Genomic DNA, 21,809 nt, shown 5'->3' on the forward strand with positions numbered 1-21,809 from the left:
TTTGATATGACTGATTAGCAATGATACACTTAGAGAAGCTTTTGACTATTTTCACAATAATAAAACTCTGTACATCCATCTCTCCAAAGTCATAGGTAGATGTTGAGAAAAGGGAACAGTACAGGATTCAAACTTGCAAGCTTGGTAGATCAACACTCTAACACCAAGCTGAATACGAAGCCAATTGTAATCGGCATACAATTGGCATCACATTGCCAATCGTGTTCGATGCTGAAATTGAATGGCATTAAATTCAGCCAATCGGTTGCTTTGCCACATTTTGGAATAACTGCTAAGATAGTTGTTACAGATGACAATCTCATATCTCTCCGATCACATCACCTTGCCACCTTGCACTAGTTCCGAATAGTAAGAAACAATTTATACTAATCAAATACTATCCGCCCTGTTACAGCAGACCAAGTCAAGTATAGCATAAGTTGAAAGATCTTTATATACCTTATTCCATCAAGATACATAATCAGTAGTTACATTTGGTCAAATAATATCATTGTGTTCAGTGACTTCTCTATATTACATAAGACCACCACCAAGATAAACTGTGCAGAGACCATTGAAACACTTTGATGTTATTAGGAAGCCTTATCTGCCAGTGAGCAACGCTTTTGCAGATAAGTGGTGATGGATTCTCCGGAAGTCTTAGAGACTGGTTTTCACAGAGTCACAATAACATGATGTTTACCACGAGTGATAATGACAATGACCTCAATTCTGTGGGAAGTTGCGCGGATGAATACAAAGGTAGCAATTCAATTGTTAGTCGAGTAGTGGAAGTGTGGGACTACTCATTCATCATGATATTTTAAATAACATTTAACAAGATTTGATAATAGTGACAAGTCATAAACTGATTTTAACTTTTTGCACTAAATGCCTAGACACAGCTTGCAGGTTCTATAAAAAAATCATCTACTCTGACATTTGATTTTAGTAAATACTATTGAAACAATGACTCACTTGTGCTTGCTACAAAACTCGTAATCAGATAGGAAAATTATACATGTTAAGGAGTTGCTTTCTGTACATTTAAAATCATTACATAACATCGTATAACAGCTTATAACATCAAGACTGTTATCATTATATATGGTGAATTATGACTTTTTATACACATGTACTTAATTAAAACTTTCAGTGATAAGTTTAAAAGAACTTCTTTGTAATGAGTCTAGCAATGAGAAAGAACTTAGATAGTGGATTCTTCTCGTGAACTTGTTTTATTTAAAGTGGGGTTTTATTTTGATTTTCAATCTTAATGCGTAACATAAGCAAAATAAATTACCATGTTTTTATCTTTGTAAAATGGTTTGATATAGAATTTTCCAAAGTTTCACAATTAAGCTAGTTCAAATAAAGACATAGACTTTTCAAATATTCTTTTGAGTAGTTTCCTTGCAGTAATTTAAAACATGCTGCTAATTGTATACCACATCTGTTTCTGCGCTGTGTTCTGTTTTTAACCTATTGAGACCTTTTAACTTTAGAAACTTGGTAAAACTTCATCGACATTTCAAAAATTTTTGAGGATGAACAAGAATACCAAACAGTGTCTTATGCAACATTTTGCTTATGTTTTAGTTTGCCAAGGAAACACATAGGTTATCCATTTTTAAAAACAAACTTTTAAAAACCATGTTTTTATTTAGCTCTAAATAAAACCAACTTGAGCAACTAGACACTATGATCAATTTTAGATTATTGAATTCTAAGGCACATGCCATAAAGGTCTAAGGTCAAAAGACAATAGGCGATTTTATTGCGTGCATCATGAGGAGCGTGGAGATATCACTGGTGTGTGCCTAAACACACTTGGGTGACTCACCAAGCGCTCACCACGCTCAGAAACTGCCAATAAAATTCCATATCATTAGTTTCTTTAGATTTGTTAATAACTTTAGGCGAGTCACTATAGCGCTGTCTAGGCAGTGACTTAAACAACTTCTGCTTTTGTTATTAGGCCTATCTCACTTTCACTACAAGAACACATAAGAAAAGACGATTCTTGTATTTTTAACAGGGATGTTTTACGATTTTAATATATAATTTACTTTATAGTAATTTTTTATGCTTAATATATTAAATACGTGTGTATTTACCATTCTCAAGATGGTCAACCTGTGCAATGATTGACTCCAAAGGTTGGTTTTCAACTGGATATTTTGTAATTTTTGTGTGTTATGCTGTATAGAACTGGGAATGTTTTTACTAAATTTATGAGCAATTCAGTGTTCATTCTGATGACGTTTCAATGATAACAAAATAGCAAAATGTTGCTGCTGTACGTTGGTGAACATTGATAAAAAATAATTACCCGCTACAGAAATGCATTCTGGAAAAAAACCAATCAAACGAAATGCGCCTCGTTAGCGCTAAAGTTGTGATAGAAAATGTCTAGCGTTATCGCTCTGCATGAGCTCGCTGAAGAAGTTCTAGCGCAGATTAGCGCCACGCAGCGCGATATGACGCTAAATATCGCCTAGTTTGTTTTCACCTTTAGAGTTAAATAATAACTACTTGAAAATTACTTTACTTTTAGTTTATAGATATAATAAATATTAATAGAACAATGGAATACTATAAATATAATTCTTTAGTTAATAGAACTTTTAGTTGTCTTCCGATTTAGTAGATCTCAAATAGTGAGAAGTTTTTAATATAAATACCAGTAAATAACTACTAATGCAAATTATTAGCAAATTTGTGAACTTAAAATAGTATCTTTTTCGGGAACTTCATGAAGAAACAAACTCATAGCTTATAACTTTACATAAATATTAAAGTGCAATCACTTGTATCTTTTTTAGCTGGCTGGTGGTATCGATTTTGCTCAACAGCTGACCTGAACAAGAGTGACTTTGGTGGAATGTACTGGGGTGATGGCCTCTGGGACTTTGAATTATCAGTTATGAGAGTTGGTAGGAACTAACTTTAGCCATCCCAGTTAGTTCTGCAAGGCTCCATCACCAAGGGAACTACTAAACGTTTAGTAACTTGATCGAGCACCAGTGTACTTTGATTTGTAATAAGCGACATATATACTTCAGATTTATTTTGTTTACTTTGACTGTCTCCACTGACCTTATACCATTACAGAAGTTGCAACAACTTAAAAGTTATTTACTGCTTGAAGATTTTTAATGACAAAGCACAAACAACTTTTTCAAACAAAGAGATGGTTTATGCTTTTTTGTCAAATAATACTATAGTTTTATAATCAAAAGCACCAAACTTCCAAATAAATGCTTGCCCTGAAAAGTCTTCAACATTGTGTAATTCAAGCTGAGATTGATTGTGACATACCTGAATTCTTCCAGCCCAACCAATGCAAGGATGAAAATCATAAATGCCTGATGCATTTCACTCAACTAGAGTATCATATTTATACAAATTGTAAATGACAAAAAACAGTTCTTTCTATGGACCTCTTCAGCACTAGTTACTGGTATCAATTTACTGATAAAGTGAATATTTAGTTTAGAAGTACCTTGGAGCGTTTTACTAGCACGGGAAATATTATTAGAAATCTCTCACATGTTTTTTTGAAGCTGTCTTCTTTTTTGTACAACATACAAACAAAAAAACAATTAAAAAAATCTACTTTGAACCACACAGAGTTACATGCATGGCTATATAAACCTGCTTCCAGTAATACATGAAACCTATAATGGGTCAGACCGACAGCGGCAACATTGTCAAACCCCAGAAAAATCAAAGTACATGTACATGTATGTACTGGACACCCTTCACAGAACAAAAACATATGTAAAAAGACTGCATTATATCAATGATGCTCTGTGAGAGAGAGACAACAAGTGAGAGAGACAAAGAAAAAGTGAGAGAGAGTAAGAGAGTGAGAAAAAGAGAGTGATAGAGATACAGAGCTAGATAGATGAATTGGGTGAGAGTGAGAGAAAGAGTCCGAAGAGAAGCAGAGACACAAAGTGAAGAGAAACAGCTCTAAAGCGCTTCAAATTTTTTTGAAAAGGAAGAATAGTCTAAAGACTAATGTGAATTTTAAAGTATCTGAGTCTTGCAGAACTCTTCTTTGAGAACCAGATGCTTAACTTGTAAATATTTCCATGTTGATGTTTGAAATAAATTTTAACAGTAAAAAATATTTGAAGCAGTTAGTTCTGAATTAGTTTAGAAGATCAAGAGATAACTATACTTCTAAAGAATTGTATGACAATTTACAGCAGTTTTTATGCACAAATGATTCGGTAAACACTGATGCAAACCGAAACTGCAGGTGGTGCTAACATTTTTTCTACTCCTGATAAAGCCAACTTAGGAAGTCAAATGTGTTTAAAGAGCTCTATTTTATACAAGATACTGTGAATTGACAGTACATGTGCCATCCTCATGATCAATATATACCAGAAGAAAGTTGTTTTCGATATATTCATGTAAGTTACAATTAACGGTATGTTCACATTTGTTCGTGACATGTTGAGATAAGCATTATATCCAAAGATTTTATAGCAATTCTTCGCAGCTTTATCAACAATTAAATGTTTTATTTATTTTAGTTATTTATATGCTGATTAGTATTAAGTGTAAAAAATAGAGTGTTTAATTGAATTAAAAGTAACTTTAGCACAAATTTGACAAAAGTATAACTTGCTGAATTCGATGAAAGATGATGTTGTATTTATTGTACTAGATAAATTGTTACTACAAAAATAAATAAATTGCAAAATTTGTGAGCACAAATCAGTTACCAACAAAGCTCAATACAACTGCAAATCCACCATCAAGTGATCCCTTTACATACAAGCCAGCCGCAGTGTATAGCTGGAGCTAAATATTGTGTAGAGTAGCCAGGAGCATGTAATTCTAAAAATGCAAGGTGCAGAATTGTTAAACAAAAAATTACTTGCTAATAAATAAAATAATGCTATGAAGCACAAAATGATATAATATAGTGCAGTTTACTATGTTAAAATATAATAAAATATAATCCAATAAGATATAGAATAATATAACAGATGCAATATTGCTTTCGGCTGTCTAGATTTCCATCAGTACTTCTCTAGGTTTTACTTCCCCCCCACATTTATTGTAAAACTATGCTTATTGCTTCACAGTTTGAAAAACAGATAAACCATTTTAGTTTGTGAAATGTCTATGATTTGTTTTTGTGAGAATTTTACTATCTAGAGAATTCAAAGAGTGTAGTTGTCTTCTCTATCAAAGAATACATAGCCTATGTTTGTGAGTGCAAAAAGAGAGAGAAAGAAATTAGCGCGCAGCAGTTTTAAGCTGACAGTCTAGATACATCTACTATATAAACGACAATCGTTGTGTGTGTGCGCGTGTATGTGTCCGCCTTATAGAGTACCGTACTTTTCGGACTATTACCTGCTACTAGGTATCTAGGGCGCGTTAACGAGAATCTCTGGTTAGTACACGCCTCTATACATAACCTATTCATCGTTTGTCATTTTCACACAAAAAATGACGTAGTAATTACAACTCTATGACTTTCTTTTAGCTTCATGACACGCGATGCTTTTTTGTACTCGACGTATTAGGGCTAATTTGCTTTCGGCAAAACGATATCGACAATAGACTCTCTCGATATTAGAACTCGGCGATTAAATTTTATTAACTCTATGAAACACGATGCCGTTTTTGTGAACCTTTATTTCTGGCTTTTCTTAAGGTTCAAGTGCTAAATTGCTGTTTAGGTCAATACTTTTCACGTGGACAATCGTATTATCTCGAGTAGGAATAGCATCTAGATTCTCTCACCTTCGATCAGATAAAGACACTACAATATTTTAATTTTACATAACATATCGTCGTACCAGTATCGTCGTATTCAGAGTTTTGATGGATAGCTGTTGGTGGAACTGTAACTTTTTTTATACACACACTTCTATGCAAGAATTGTTATTATTAACTCAACGTATTCACGAATTTTATTTTGTTTTCTCAGATCGTATTAATTGTATCATTACCGAATCATCTCATATTGTAATCAGACCTGCCAACCCAAGAATGGGGCAATGCGTTAGATTTGGTTTGGGGCAATTAATGTATCAATGATAGTATATATGAAATTGTGGAAATTGGGGCAAAAATCTCATGCATTTCTCACGCATTTTCATTTTTTCTTTGGGGTGATTGCGTGAGTTTCACGCCCAATGCGTGAGAGTTGGCAGGTAGGATTGTAATTATAGCAAAACAGACTCAATTTAGCTATTACTTACTTATTATTTCACTGTTACATCTAAACCTTTTTATAGTCGTTTTATTTTTAAAATTTATTTGACCTGCACGAAACATTTTTCTCATGATATGAAGTTTTACAGTTGTTTGACAAAGTAAGTTTGAAAACCTTTACAGTTGTTTTAGGTAGAATGGCAAATTTTATTATATGTTAAATACAAATCAATTTTCTGTTCAGTTTTTTTTATTACCCGGCAACGCTGGGTTGTACAGCTAAATGTATTAGCTTACTCATCTTTCCTTTTAAACCTAACCAATTAGTTTTTCGTAATTGATTTCACATTTTACAACGAAAATTTGTAAGATTACTGTAAGATTTATCGTGTAAGATGGCAAGTATCAGTTATTCTCTACTTTCTTATATTTACATACATTTCCATACTTTGAGAAATATATATATATAAATTGGAAAATTAAATAGTTTACTTATCTTTCAGCTACTGTCTGTTTCCTGCTGGCGCATTCTTCAGGCTGTAAGCTTCAACTTCAAATTTGCAGCTTTGTTCAAATTTGCAGCAGTTGAAGCTTACAGCCTGATGAATGCGCCAGCAGGAAACTGACAGTAGCTGTTAGACTATAATAGTGTTACAATATATATATATATATACATGTATATATATATATATACCCTAGCTGTGCTACCCGGGCAACGCCGGGTAGCACAACTAGGCTTGGGGCTGTGGCGTCACTCGGGATGCGCGGGAGACTTTTCTTGCCCAGAGTACAGCGAGAGTCTCTAGGCACGGCTTTCCAGATAAATGAGTTGGCGAGTGCGAGGCGATTGGATGCAAAACGGTTGAGTGCTAGGCGATTGATTGCGAGTGTGAGGCGATTGGTTGCAAAACGATTGGTTGCGAGTGCAAGGTGATTGATTGCAAGGCGAGTGCGAGATGATTGATTGCAAGGCAAGTGCGAGGCGAGTGCGGGCTGATTGATTGCAAGGCGATTGATTGCAAGGCAAGTGCAAGAGCACAATTTTCAACTGCTCGGCGGGTAAAGACTGGTCAGCCGAGGCGAGGGCTCAGCGGCAGAAGTGCGCAATCGTCAACTGCAAATATAGACGGGTGTGAAAGGATGCATGAATCTAGACACATGAATCTAGAATATTTACTAGAATTTACACGCATCTAGATGTAAAGCACATTGCAGATTTCCATTGTTCTCCTCAACATTGACATGTATATGTGCATACATACTCTGATCAGGACAACAATTTCAGTAGATTGCATATTTGGAGTTGTTTTACAGTATGAAAGACAACTCTCAATAAACCTTATGCTACACGTGAATCTGCTCCTGTAGGCGGGTAATGCAGCTAGTACATTATAAACAAAGAATCATTTTGTTCTAACAAAATGAGGAATTATTCCAATTATTTTTAGTAGTATTATGTAGTAGATAGCTCTATTTAATCAGAGACCTAATGAGATTAAAAATATTAGTAACCACGGAGCTCTGCCCAAATCCAGAAGCCCTGTTGTTTGTGAGCATCTTTGCAAATACACATATTTTATACAGCATATTTTTATGATCCAACCTTTTTATTGATTGGTGCCATATATCAGGCTCTGCTGGCAGTCTGCCTTTTGAGATTGTTGCATTCTAGCTGTTTGTGCATAAATTTTACTGCAACTTTCCTGCACAGCTAATTGGAGTTATTGCCACTTATGAGCTGTTGAACTTGTGCTGTCAGTCAAAGATCACCAATTCTTGCAGTAAATTCACTGCAGGCATCACTGCACTTACCTCATGCTGCCTGGTAGATCAGCTAATGCGGTAGCTATGTCAGTGACCTGAGCGCAACCTTTTGAAATATCAGGTATCTGCCTTCACCTCAATATTGAATGACTCCAATGTACGCTGTGGCAAATTGTTGAGTGTTACAAATATGCCAAACTCAAAGTTGAACACTCTCCCTGAAAAAACTCAAATAACAACGGACATCCAAAGAAAACAGTTCTAAGTTTATATTTTCTAGTGCCTGTTTAATAGAGTTTCCCCTACAGTGGTCAAACTAACTGTCCGCTAATGGTCAAACTATATAATTAAATGAGCTACTAATTAAAGACTGCATGACAAAAGCATTAGTGGCAGCTGGAGTGCTGAATTGGATAGTAGGTTTTGCAAAGCCTGGCTCTAAATCAGCCACAAAATGTCTTGAAAGACATGTTCACTAGTTCTGATTATGGCAATAAAATTGCGAGAGTTTTTTCTTTAGTAATTTTAAGAGGTAGTATACCGCAGGGAGTAAATTTGAGAAGTCACTTGTAGGAATACTCTAAACAAAGAGACTCACAAATGATGATGAGGACATTACTAAATTCAGGACAAAACAACAACTTTGGAGATACGCTTTGGCATCGGCTTAAAAGAGGTGCTGACTTAAAAATGCCTTTTAGTGATGCCTAAAAAATTCATAGTTTGCAGCATTATAATATGCAAAAAAGAGCCACACTATAATTGATAAGTATAGCTTATGTAAATTTGTTTTGTAAGCTGCAAGTATAACTCAAATTCCTAACATACAGATACGCACTTAAATGTCTTGATGTACGAGGGCATTTGCTGCTAAATGCTCCCATATTCAGTATCTTTGTGTGGCTTTGGCAACACAGAAATACAGATAAGCAATAGGCTCTTTCAATAGACACTCCAATCCTCAGCAAACTGCTACCCTCAAGGCAACATCTCATAACCCAGCTAATTGGGTTGTGGGTATAGTTAAGCACCCACCATCGAAGACTGCAGCTACAACTAAATATATGGTAGCTTTTTATTGCAGCTGGTTGTATCTAGGTCATCAAGTAGCATAGTGCAGAGTTCCTCAGTTTAAAGATTCTTCTATTTTGTAACATGTGAATAGACAGTTTGCCAGTTATAGGCCTAAAACTGCATAAACTGAGTCTAAAAAACATTGTTGACATTTGCCTGGTCTCCTTAGAAGGCTAGCATTAACACTATAGCCTGTGTTTTGTGTAATGGATAATCAGTGTTTTATGTAATAGATAGTTCGTGTTCTGGATAGCAGATAGTTCATGTTTTGTATAATGGATAGTTCGTGTCCTGGATTATCCATATTTGATGTAATGGATAATCTTTTGTGTATCTCACAGAAGTTCCCATCTCTGTATGATGTGTAGGGTCCTTTCCACTTTGGGTCGTGAATGCTCTCTGCTCTATGTCATTGGTAATTGACTTAACAAGTGACACTAATAGCTACATATACAATAAAACCTTTGTTTGGACGCATGGTGCACTATTTTTCAACCCTTCCCTTGGAGTGGCGCATTGTTAAAGGTGACGTTCAAATAAAAGAGGCGTCGTATTTTTTTAAACACCTTGTCAGAATGCTGAGAAAATATTGATATCAATTGCTTACAATGAACCTACGGTGATCTTATAGCCTGCATTGCAATTTGTTGGAGCCTTAAAACTTTTTATTTCCATTTAAATTTCAAAGCATATTTTTACTTTATAACTATATTTAACAAAGTTGCATAAAAAATCATTGCACTCATCAATAGGTTTGTTACAGTTTGCCACTAGAACTGGCTTTTTTGTGTAATAGAACAGGAGTTACGAGCGTCGATCCATTGCAAGCTGAGTTCAGATTACTGCAATCATGCTATCAAATAATAAGCTTTAAATCTGCAAATGTTTCAAGTTTTTTAATAATAATTTATCAAATGCTAACAATATATATTCAAAACAAATGGCATAAATAAACCATAATTATAATACATACAGCAACAATAATTAAAATTTTAAAACATACATTGACATTGTTAAAACAAAATTATTAGCATCATTTGCTCGGCCATATGCATTCTGATTGTTGCTTCTGTTTGAAATAATTTCATGTTTTCTGACTGTTCAGTACCTTTCACAATGTTTTCTGATCTCAACCCATCTTTTGCAAGTCAATATTGGCGCTCAAACAATTTTTTGCAAATCAAAATCTTCATGCGATGTCATTTTAAATAAAAATTTTTGGCACAATCACAAAGAAACCCTGTGTAATCAAAACAGCCTCATGCTATCAAATAATAAAAAATATTATTTGATAGCATGAAAACATTGGCCTCATAATACATAGTAGAACATTTCCCATCCTAAATGCAAAAAACCTTTCCCTACATACATCAGAGTGTCAAGACTGCGTTAAAGCAGGTATTGCTGTTAGCCTGATACAGTTACTAATTATTTCTATAGTCTTGCAATACAAGTTTTTAACAAAGAAACCTTAAGACTTAGTTTCGGAAAACGGACTTTGATACAAACAGAAACTACAAAAAAATTAATTGTCATTGAGGTAATCTAGCCATTATTAATAAAGTTTTTTGAACACTTTTCTACTGTTCAGTTGCTATTATGAATTCGTAAAGATTAAAGAATGTCAAATTTAGTATCAGTAGAATATAACTGCGTTAAAATAGAAATATGATTCCATAGGTGGCGTTCAATTAAAGGGTGGCGCTCTATTTTTCAACTCTTCTCCCAGAGTGGTGCTCAGATAGGAGTGGCATTCAAATTCAGGTTTTATGGTAGATCCTGTTTCACGCAAAATAATCCAGCCACAAAGAGAAAGCATGGCTCAAGGCAAGACCGCTTCACATTAGCTATTGCCATAAAAATACATATCTCCAGTTATAATCAGATGAAAACGGAATGTGAAGGATCTCTTCTGATAGTTGTGTACCTAATAAACAAAATATTGTATAAGGAACTTTTCCTCAAGACTCAGCTATGACTAGTGCATGTAACTTATCTGAAAAGCCCAGGCTTAAAAAAGAACATGAACCTGGAAGAGTTGAGAGAGGGTGGACTTCTAGTATCATTGCCGCAGAATCAAAATAAAGATGGCCAATGAATATTATTGATGAGCACAAAACATCAAAACATTATTTTTTGAACTACATTCATGTAAACTATCTATCACCTGCTTAGTCTAGCAATACCACACTTTTAAAATAAATGGAAGTAAATTACTTTTAATATGTAAAGCAACAATGACAAAAGTAACTGTAAAGTTTTGCTTATAGTTATCGTTAACAGTTTAACCCTAATTTGGAACCGTATAAAAACATGGTGGGTAAAGAGAAATTGAAGGTTGTTTTGTTTTAATACTTTTTAAAAGATAACTATGTGACCAGACGTAGAGTCAGAAGCCAACAATTTTAAAATATTTAAAAATTTTTTTGAAAGTTTTACCCTGAACTCTAGGAATATATGACGTAAAACGATGCATAAATATTGCACACAAAGAAGTAAACTTGTAACCCCTTGCAACAGGCAATAGAATTAGTTATCATAAAAATTTGACAGCTATGTGGACTATATAGAATTGTATTTTATGCAGAGTAGGTAATTCTCAGATTAGCGCTAGCAGCTTTGACTGCAGTTTTAACGAGATAGACATGAAGCTGGTCAAGTGGCCATAAATTCCTAATAAGCAAGTCTCTTTGCACTGATGCGTATCAGTATTTTAGCGTGACATCCCAGTCGAAGAAGAGGTAGAGCAGTCAAAATGTCCAACACGTATTACTTTACTTGGTTGATTTTGTATTTAATATTGAAATATTTCACAGGCAAGTTCAAAGAGGTTCAAAGTTCAAAGTTCAAGTTCAAGTTCAAATGGTTGATACTGCAATAAGCCAGCTTTTTTGCAATTAATTGTTATTGCCAGTATTACGGTGGAAATAATTTCTATTGATCAACTCTTGATATTGTCATAGTTACTGTTGTTGCTATTGTCACTTCAACACTGTACTTACCAGTATTATTGCTGCTATCATTGCTTTTGTCATGATCGCTTCTGTTGCGCTTGCCAGTGTTGTTTTCATTGTAATTTTTTGGTCATAATCATAGTAGTTGCCAGCTGTCAATGTTATTTTTATTGTGATTTTCATTGCTACTGGTAGTGTTACTGGTGTTGAGATTGTCACTTTTGTTGTCATTATCGTTGCTAAAACATTCAGCGAACTGACAAGCGATTAATTTTCCAAAGAACTAACTAATATGTACACGTATAGTCTTATGATAAGTACATGTACGATAATAAGCACATGTACATATATTGTAAATGTGTATGTACGATATAAAACGGTTCTATTTACACCGAATGTGACTTAAAGTAGCAAACATAAGCTTTCTATACCGACATAACATTTTTGAAACCTTAATCAGACTAATTACTGAAACGTAGAACGAAAAGCAGTAAAAGGCAGTTTTCTAAATTTCTAGCAATAGATCTAACGAATATCTTATCACTTGTAAAATCTTTTTTCTTTTTTATTTGATTTGTATCATGCAACTTATAGCAAATAATACTGATAAAAATTTTGTATTAGCGGACAAAAGGTCAGCAAAAACAGCTAGTAACTGGTTAGTAATACCTAAAAATCTTGAAACTATTTAAGAAAACCTTTTCATAAATTAGCTGTTTTTATACAGACTTACAATTTGTGCATTATACATGTATATATATAAGGACATACTTGTAAAGCTATTTAAACATCATACTGAGTACTAGAAGAGTGTAGTTTTGAGGAAACAAATAATCAATCTTAAAACATAAATTTATCGTCTGAAAAACTGATGGAAACATCTGACCAATAGACGAATACATTGCCTAAATGTGTACCACATAGAGTTTGCTACCGAGCTTCAAAAAATCTTAGCAAAATATTAGCAATGTTTTGATTTTCTCGCACATAAAAATAAACCTTTACCTAAACTTAAACATTTATATGTTTCAGAAAGCGTCAGTGTGTGTCCCACTAGAAACATAACTTTGACTTCACCAGGAACTATTGAAAGCCCTGGTTATCCAGCAAGACACACAAATGACATTCGATGCATTTTAACATTAGATATACCTGCCCAATCCAGAGTCTCTTTTAGAGCTGGGAATGTTTACACTTTTAATGAAGCTGCCGGCAAAGAGTGCAGCTTGGATCATTATCTCTATCTGGTTGTTGATGAAAACGAGCTTCTTGTATTTTGTGGAACCATTGCTACAGGAACTTTGTTGTGGGAATCCCAGACACAAGAAAAAGCGATTAGTCTAGTATTTTACTTTATTAAACCTCAGACTGTCATCGGCGATGTGTTCCAGATTACTTACACAGGTAATGATGTCAATAGAAATTGTCTTGAAACAGCTTTAAAACATAATAACACTGTGAACAAAAGCGGCATTAGGGTGTCTCTAAAATTTACAGACTGATTAAACGTAAAAAAATGTAAGAATTTATTGGAAACGCCCATAAAGCAAGCAGCAATTATTTTTATTAAAAAACTTATGATCGTTTCAAAATTAGCTGCATCATACATGTAGTTCAATGACATATGTAAAGTCTCGACAATATTTATAATAATATACAATAGTTATAATAATCAAATAGATAAAAGAGCCTGATGTATTGTAACAGCTTCACTTTTTTATTGTAAGTCTTTGCAGAACTTTGTTTGAACAGCCTGACATTTGTCAAAAAAAATTACTCTGCCTGCAACAATATTTATAAGTATGTAGTTATTAAACACAATCTATCTAATGTATAGTTAAGGAAGTTAAATTTATGGTACATTGCCATCTATCAGTAGGAGCAATATTGTATTGCTGTTGAAATAACTCAAAGATTAATAAAGTTTAACACTGGTTAGTGTTTTATTTTATCAAACTTATTTAAATGTTTTCAAATTGATTATGATTAAATTGATTATTGATTATTGATTGTCTTTCCATAATTGAACTGAATTGTAATGGAAATTTGAAGACACTCTCTCGTAACACAAATAATTTTAGCTAGGTGCTATGCTAGTATAGTGCCTGAGGAGCATAAGGTTGCTGTAGGCTACATTCCTCAGGACTTTCTGTAGGCTTGTTATAAGACCACACCAATGCTGCTTATACTGTTAAAGGACTTTGATATTTGCATGAAACATGCGCTCAATGTAGAACTTTTAAAATTTTGTAAGATCATATCACAGCTTATAACTTAATTGTTCTTTAAAAACTGTCACTCTATCAATGTACGCATTTCCTCTATTTACTTGTAAATATTTGCAATTACAGCTAGATCTTTCCGATCTTTGATCCAATTAAGTTAATGCATGTTTGTGTGTTACAGTTACACCTGCTAGTGAGAGTGACCATAGTTCAGTGCCACCTTCAACCAAGACTGATAGTTCTTTTAGCTTTAGCGCCACGTTACCTCATCCAACCACATCTAGCAAAATTGGAGTAACTGGTAGTTGGTTTACAAATGCACCCATGACCACTGCAAGGCTCATCACTGAATTAGTGACTGACGACAGTAATAAATCTTCTTCCCCTAACATGGTATTTAGGCGTTCTCTTAGTTTTTTCGCTAACATGGTATCTGGTCCCTCTCTTAGTACTAGGCTTTATTTAGCTTTATTCAGTGAAATCATGGTTTCAAATATGTTGTCTACCAATGCTGTCAATGACAGTAAAATTGTAATAACTGTACTATAGTCAGATATTAACCAGCAGCCTCCTAAACCAAGCATAGGAGCTGATGTAACCACAGAAAAAGCTGACATCCTGAAGAAAACTCTGACCAATATAGAGTATGTCTTGATTGGCAGTGCATGTGTCATTCTATTGGCTACTAGTGGAATCGCTGTCATCCTTACGATTAAGAGGATCCACAAGTAAGTTGCTGATATATACATTCTAATCATAGTTATGTTTAAGTTTGTTTGTGATACTTAGTTGCATATGTATTAAATCATTTGAATTGAAATATGTTATTTTATTAGAACATGACTGCTTTAAAAACTCAGCATATTGATAATAGGCTTTTACATGTAGGTCCCGACTAAGTCAAGAAATAATTTGCTACGCCGAATCTTGAAACAACTTGGTTTTACAATAATGATAAGTTATTAAAACAAACCTGTTCAAATGAATTTCGATGTTCTATCGCTGAAACTTTTTGAATTGAATGTATGGGCACCTTTCAGTACTTTTACTCACTACTCATGACGTCTGTTCATAATCTTTACTATAGTAAGAACAGCATCTGTCCATCCGCAACCACCAGAATGATTACCCAGATAGTTATTACACATGACAATCTATTACGGTGCACTGGACCACCTGGGTACTAGTTGTTACTATAATGAGAGTCATTTCTGTCCGATTTTCTGAATCCATGGTTTGAGGTTTGAAAAAATGATTGCATCATAGGGCACTCAAACTCACAACAAGTGTGATGGCCGCACGTCGCGCTACCAACTGCATATTTTTTTAACTTCGATTTTTTGTGGAATGAATGTGTATATAATTATTTTCTGCGCTTCATTGGCATACCTGACAAACTTTTACATCACACCAGACTGTCAATGTGCTAGTTTCAATAATATTATGAAGCGTATTGCGATTGAACCAAAACACTTGTTGGTTACGGTTTAAATATAGATTGGGTAGCATTTCATTCTCAGTTAAAATTGCCTCAAGTTGACAAAAACATACCATTAATTTTCAAAATGTTTCAAGCGAAGGTTTATATTAATTTCAGAATTAATTATTGCAAACATTTATTTATACTACTTATAAATTAACCTAGTTTAAGGACTTTTTGCTAATAAGTTTAAAAAAATTAAAATGCCTTGCTAAGAGCTTGATGATGCTTGTACTATCTATATACAGCATGCCGGCTTTCACAGTAATAAATAGCAAAAAGTAATTATGTAACTTATTAGCTGAAAGTCGCCTCAAATGTAGGATTTTAAATAGTAAAAATTGTTGATTTTTGACGATTCGTTCAAACTATATCATAGTATCTCTTTGTTTCCGCCACCACATTGTATAATGAGAACACTATTTGCTGATGTACAGTAAATGCAATGATAGGTTTGTGAGAGTGTGAACGTCTGATAGTCTGTGGTTCTGTGTGAACATTGTTATCACACACAATCACCAAAGTTTTGCGTGACTCCCACCGATATAGCCCAATTTAGTTTCAGCCAGCCTTTCAAGTCTGTGACTTTCATCATGAGAAATTGGAATACTATGTTATCAGGAATTCGAAAGGCTGGCTAGTTGGAAGAGGATGTAGTTCCGGTACAAATCGTTTGTCAAAGTATCCGTTTACGATGCTTTTTATAGTCCTAGAAATATTTCAGAGGTTAGTGGTCAATAATATGAGAGTTTTTAAGCATAGATAATATCATTTATGATCTATCGAAATGCTTTTCACGCAACAAAATTTAAGGTGTTGAAAGTCGTTGATGGAAATATGGACTAGTTTTCAGACATGGTCTAGTGGTTTAGAGTGTACGCAACCAGTAAACAACACACGAAGCTTCACTTCTCAGAAAGGTCACTAGTGGTGACAGGAAGGCCTTCTGACCTTAAATTGTTCTCTATGCCACTTGAAAAATGCTGATAAGAATGGAAAAGCAAATTTAAGAAAATGGGAAGTTCCTTAAGCATGAATGATCTGACATCCTTACAGCTTGTGGTTAGTCAAAATAACCACACCTAGCTGTCCTTGTCATAAAGATAGTCATGCAAGGGTGTGACTTCTTTATGGGAATATAATTGACAGACTAGCCAAAGCCAGTAACATTAGTAATAAAAAGTCAAGGCTATGAGTTCCTTAAAATGAGAAAAAGGATGCCTTATATTTATGGCTTGATACACTTCAGCATTACTAGCTGCTGACACGTAAAATTTTTAATCATATTAATTAATGGAACCATATGAATTTCAGGGCTACAAAAAAGATGCGTGATGACAAAGTAAAAGAAGAGAATGTTCAAAGAGCAAACCAATCTGAAGCGGGTGGTAAATAGCGAGCATCTTTATTTTGTTGAACTTCATCTGCTGACCTTGAGCTTCCCTAAGTTGAAAGTACTAAACCTTAGTTAAGTTGTTTTTGGTTTCCAAAGCAAATGTTCACATTTGCTTCCTCCCTCTCCCCTCTCCCCTCTCCCCTCTCTCTTTCTCTCTTTCTCTCTTTCTCTCTCTTTCTCTCTCTCTCTTTCTCTCTCTCTTTCTCTCTATCTCTCTCTTTCTCTCTCTCTCTCTCTCTCTCTCTCTTTCTCTCTCTTTTCTCTCTCTTTTCTCTCTCTCTTTTTCGCTCTTTCGCTCTCTCGCTCGGTCGCTCTCTTTCTCATTTACTTCCTTCAACGGAGCAAGATGCTAGTCTGCTATCTATGAATTTGATAGTAGCTGTTTAGTCTGATTTTTAAATTGCATCTTTATAAACCATAGGACCCTGGAAGCCACTTTCTCATTTCTCATCGGTAATCTGTAGCTGTTTGCAAACATATCTTTTACTTTCATAATGCTCCATCCTTCCATGTTCAATTGTGTCCACACCATGATGAATCGTTTTACTTCATTTAACTCTACCTGTTGCACATTACTTAAGAAACTTAAATCCAAAAAGCTTCAAGTGCTTCAAGTGCTTATGGTTCAACTTGGTTACTTTCTGTGACCTCCTTTCCTCCACTCGCAATATGTTAGTTTTCTATACATAAACTGCCTTAAAACTATGAAAGTTTTAGAAGTCTCTATAGTTCACTTGTAAGTAGATGCAAAACTCTTTGAGCTAAACCTCATGGTTACTGAAGCTGAATCGTGTTTTGTACAATTTACTAACTTCATATGCCATTATCTATTGCTAAATCTCTAATTTTATGAGCTAGCTAACTTTCAACTTTTCTCTTCTTTAAACCATAAAATAATAAAAATATCATTATTTATTCCAATAAAAATAATAGTTTATTTATACTAATAATTGTAAAAAATAATTTATTTAGCAAAATATTTTAGGGGAAATAATTATAAAACCTTAATGCAAAATTAATGCAAAATATTACATCAATACCAACGGTTCTTGCCTAATAATTGAGCCACTCATGTAATCCAATATTCGGGTAGTGATCACTCATTGAAATAAACCTTTCAATGTACCTTGCCTGTCACCACTGAAAAATATGTGTGACAGTCCTGTTATTTTATAAACATTTGTGCCAAAAGTTAGCAAAATTTTGTAAAATTTGAGTTTTCATATTGTACTAAAATAATATCAATTGAAACAAGTTATCTTAGATAGCTAGATTTTATGGTAGTCCACAACAACTTTTTCTTACTTTTTAATAGATTAGTATAAAGCACACCATATTATGCAAACATTCAAAATAAACTACAACAAGAAGTAGTTTTTATTTTGAGATTTACTGCAACTTTCACTTATGAAATGTCTTGCAGGTGAGCCAGCAGCAAATGAAAGAGAAGCTGGTACAGCCTATTACAGCTCTATAAATGATACTGTCATGCCACCTCTGTCACCTCTGCCACCTCTGTCACCTCTGCCACCTCTTTCACTGTTATATGACAGTATCGATCAGACTGCAAGGTATAAGATAAATCTTTTTTACACTTTTTCTATAAGGTACTGAAACTAAAAATTAGAATAATTTGTTTGTTTAATGATGGCTTTTGACAGAAAGTGCTTCATGATTATTGCATGTTCCTGTTAATTCTAGTTAAACTTTTCTCTAGGATTAATGAAATGCACAAGTTTTTATAGCTGTTTACCCAAACCATCTACTAGCAATCAAATAATGCATTGTTTTAAAGTTTCATGTGAAAAAGTTGTGGCAATTGAGATGATCTACTGATAAACTTAGAAATTCAAGCACTTTTACGAATAATCAAAATACTACTTTAGTGTTTATGGTTTTACCGAAGAAAGGTTGCAACTAAACAAGGTTGAAATGGCCAAGCTTTTTTATGATGATGTAAGGTTCCATTTGAAGTAACGCATTTCTGGTTGTTTGTGTAATATAGTATGTTTATAGCAGATCACTGGGCAATAACTTATTGATTATTAACCATTACTTCCCCCAATTTTAGTGACTCTGGAGATCACCATTTTTACTTGGATTTGGAATTATATGCTGACCTTCCTCCCAACCATTGAATGTCCTGGAATGCTTGACAATAAATTTATGCAGCTGCATCACCAACTTAGTTCTGAACTATTACCTATGCAATTCATTTTATTATTTTGTTCAGATGACATTATAACAAAACTTCAAGAAAGGAGTATTTAGAATACATGCCTATTACTGGAATGCGTTTATGTAACAAACAGAATATTAATAAAGTAAAGATTGACAGCTTGTCCATCCAACTTGTCCATCCTAATTCTACTAGCTACAAAACTTAAAAGAGACTCACAAGCACATCAACATTTATGAACACATAAGTCTACAGCCAGATACATGTGCATGTGCATGTGATGTATATGTGGTACATATATATATGTATATATATGTATATATATATATATATATATATATATATATATATATATATATATATATACTCATGCTACAGACAGTACTGTTTCGGCTATTGAAGCCTCATCAGTGCAGCTCAGAGCTTTGGCAAGGGACACAAATCCCATTACCAATGAGAGTTGACTTCCTGCCATGAAACAACTAGGTTGCCTCACAGACTTTAAAAAAGTCAATGCGCTGGCACCAGAGTGCTCAAATCACAAAAGTGATGAGCTTTGCACAAAGGCTAATAGTGCCACACCTCTCACAGAGTGCTCAACCACTGTTGAGCAGTATATATATATATATATATATATATATATATCTATATATATATTTATATATATACATACATATATATATATATATATATATATATATATATAGCATGTGTATATATACTTTTACTGGGCTGTCTGTAAACTGGACTAAATGAAAAAATAGTTGGATTAAATAAAAAAAAAATTTAATACTTTTAACACTGCATTGCAACATTATCATGATTAGCATAATCTTACTGATTATGGGCAAGTCTAGATAATACTCAATATATCATGTTAAACAATAAATCACATATACATGTTAATACTATGATGAGGAAAAAGTTACGTTAAAGGACTATAAATTCTAATCATCAACAAATCCATGATTCTCAGTTTTTTGGGCATAATATAAAAGAAAGAAGCTCAATGATGTTTTCCATGCCCTTCTGTAGGGGTTTCGTCTTTCTCATTGAACAGCACATATTAGAAGATAAGCTTTCTTTAGCTCTTTCTATCACAAAGATAATAAAGTTAATCGTCCTGTAAAAAGATATGTAGATCAGAATTTCAAATCAGGGCAAGTTATCATGCGTGAGCAATGGCTTTGGCTAAAAAAATTTAATTGTTAGCTTTAATTTTATTGTCAAGTTCTCTTTAGGAAATTCTAATTTAAAAACAATAATCGATTTTAAAATATTATGAAAAGGTAGCATGCAGCCATCATAGCTCAGTGGCTAGAGCGCCTGTCTTGTAAACAGGAGGTCATGAGTTCAATCCTCATTGATGGTTTCACTTTTGCGCTGGGCATTTCTATACAAAGTAATACACCATTCATTACACATTTGTACGCAGTGTGCAGCATGACTAATATTTGAAGAGACGTATTTGATTCCAGGCCAAAATTGCTCTTCCATGTATCAAACGTTGTGTTAGCAGTTCTAAATTATCAAACGATTCCTGTTGGCAGTTTCACTTCACATTTGAAGAAATAATCTCACTCAGTAGGTTATGGCTTCTCAACATTGTCGATGGTGAAACTCATCACTGAGAGCATCAGCTATATCTCCAGATGATCATTATATGTGTAATCTTTTGCAATTAAGCCTCAAACACATGGCAATCAAACCGAAACTTCTGGGTTTGGGAAGTGTGACCACACAAGTTTGAACAAAGTATAGACATTCCTCATTGGTTCAGACTGATAGTCCAGGAAAGTGAAGTTAAAAGAAGCAGGGGTCGGCTGTACAAAAATCCTCACACATTTCTATCTGTCATGTTTTCAAACATTTCTAACAGAATTCTTTTCAAATTATGCCATACAAGAATTATGATACAAAAAAAGACAAACGGCGACTGTTAGCCACTAAAATCAAATAGGCCCTACTATATTTTAAGTGATCTTGAGAGAGCACACCATCTGCTTTTACGCAACAGGGATATCTACTGACAATAAGTGTATACAGCCCGTCAAAGACAAAAATATGCTAATGATTATCTATATGTAACAAAAGTTAAAATAATCAGAATAGAACTATAGTATTTGATATAAATTTTAAGTCCAATTAATGCTCAGCCTCAGATTAATTGCTGCCTTGTGGGTGACCAGTCAGCATGGGTCACTGGCCTGTTGATCTGCACTGACCTTCTCTACATTGCACTCAAAAACATGGAAGGCTCATAAACTAACAAAAACATCGCATTTAGTGCTGGAAAACAGGTATTATAATAAGAAACCTTAAGATATAAACAGAATAAGATTGCAGTTTAGAATAAATTTAATATTTGTGTATTAGTCCTAAAACCAAAGTTGATCAAAAGTTAGTATAGAACAACTTTTTGAATTAAAACCTGCTATAAAACTGAAAGAGTTTAGTTAGCAGTAAAATTTCATCTGCAAGCTGAAATGCTAAAAACTAAATACCATCATACATGACTTCACCGCTTTTTAATTTGCTAGTAGCTGTA

The 21,809-nt window shown here is 33.9% G+C and overlaps 1 non-coding gene across 1 annotated transcript; it reads left to right on the forward strand.

The window, feature by feature from the left end:
* Positions 1–20,560: 20,560 nt before the first annotated feature.
* Trnat-ugu (transfer RNA threonine (anticodon UGU)) lies at positions 20,561–20,633 on the forward strand. The gene has a single exon. It is a non-coding gene; the product is annotated as a tRNA-Thr (tRNA).
* Positions 20,634–21,809: the final 1,176 nt, after the last annotated feature.

This window comes from Watersipora subatra, chromosome 2 (genome assembly GCF_963576615.1).
Source record: "Watersipora subatra chromosome 2, tzWatSuba1.1, whole genome shotgun sequence".
In the NCBI taxonomy this organism is placed as follows: Eukaryota; Metazoa; Bryozoa; class Gymnolaemata; order Cheilostomatida; family Watersiporidae; genus Watersipora; species Watersipora subatra.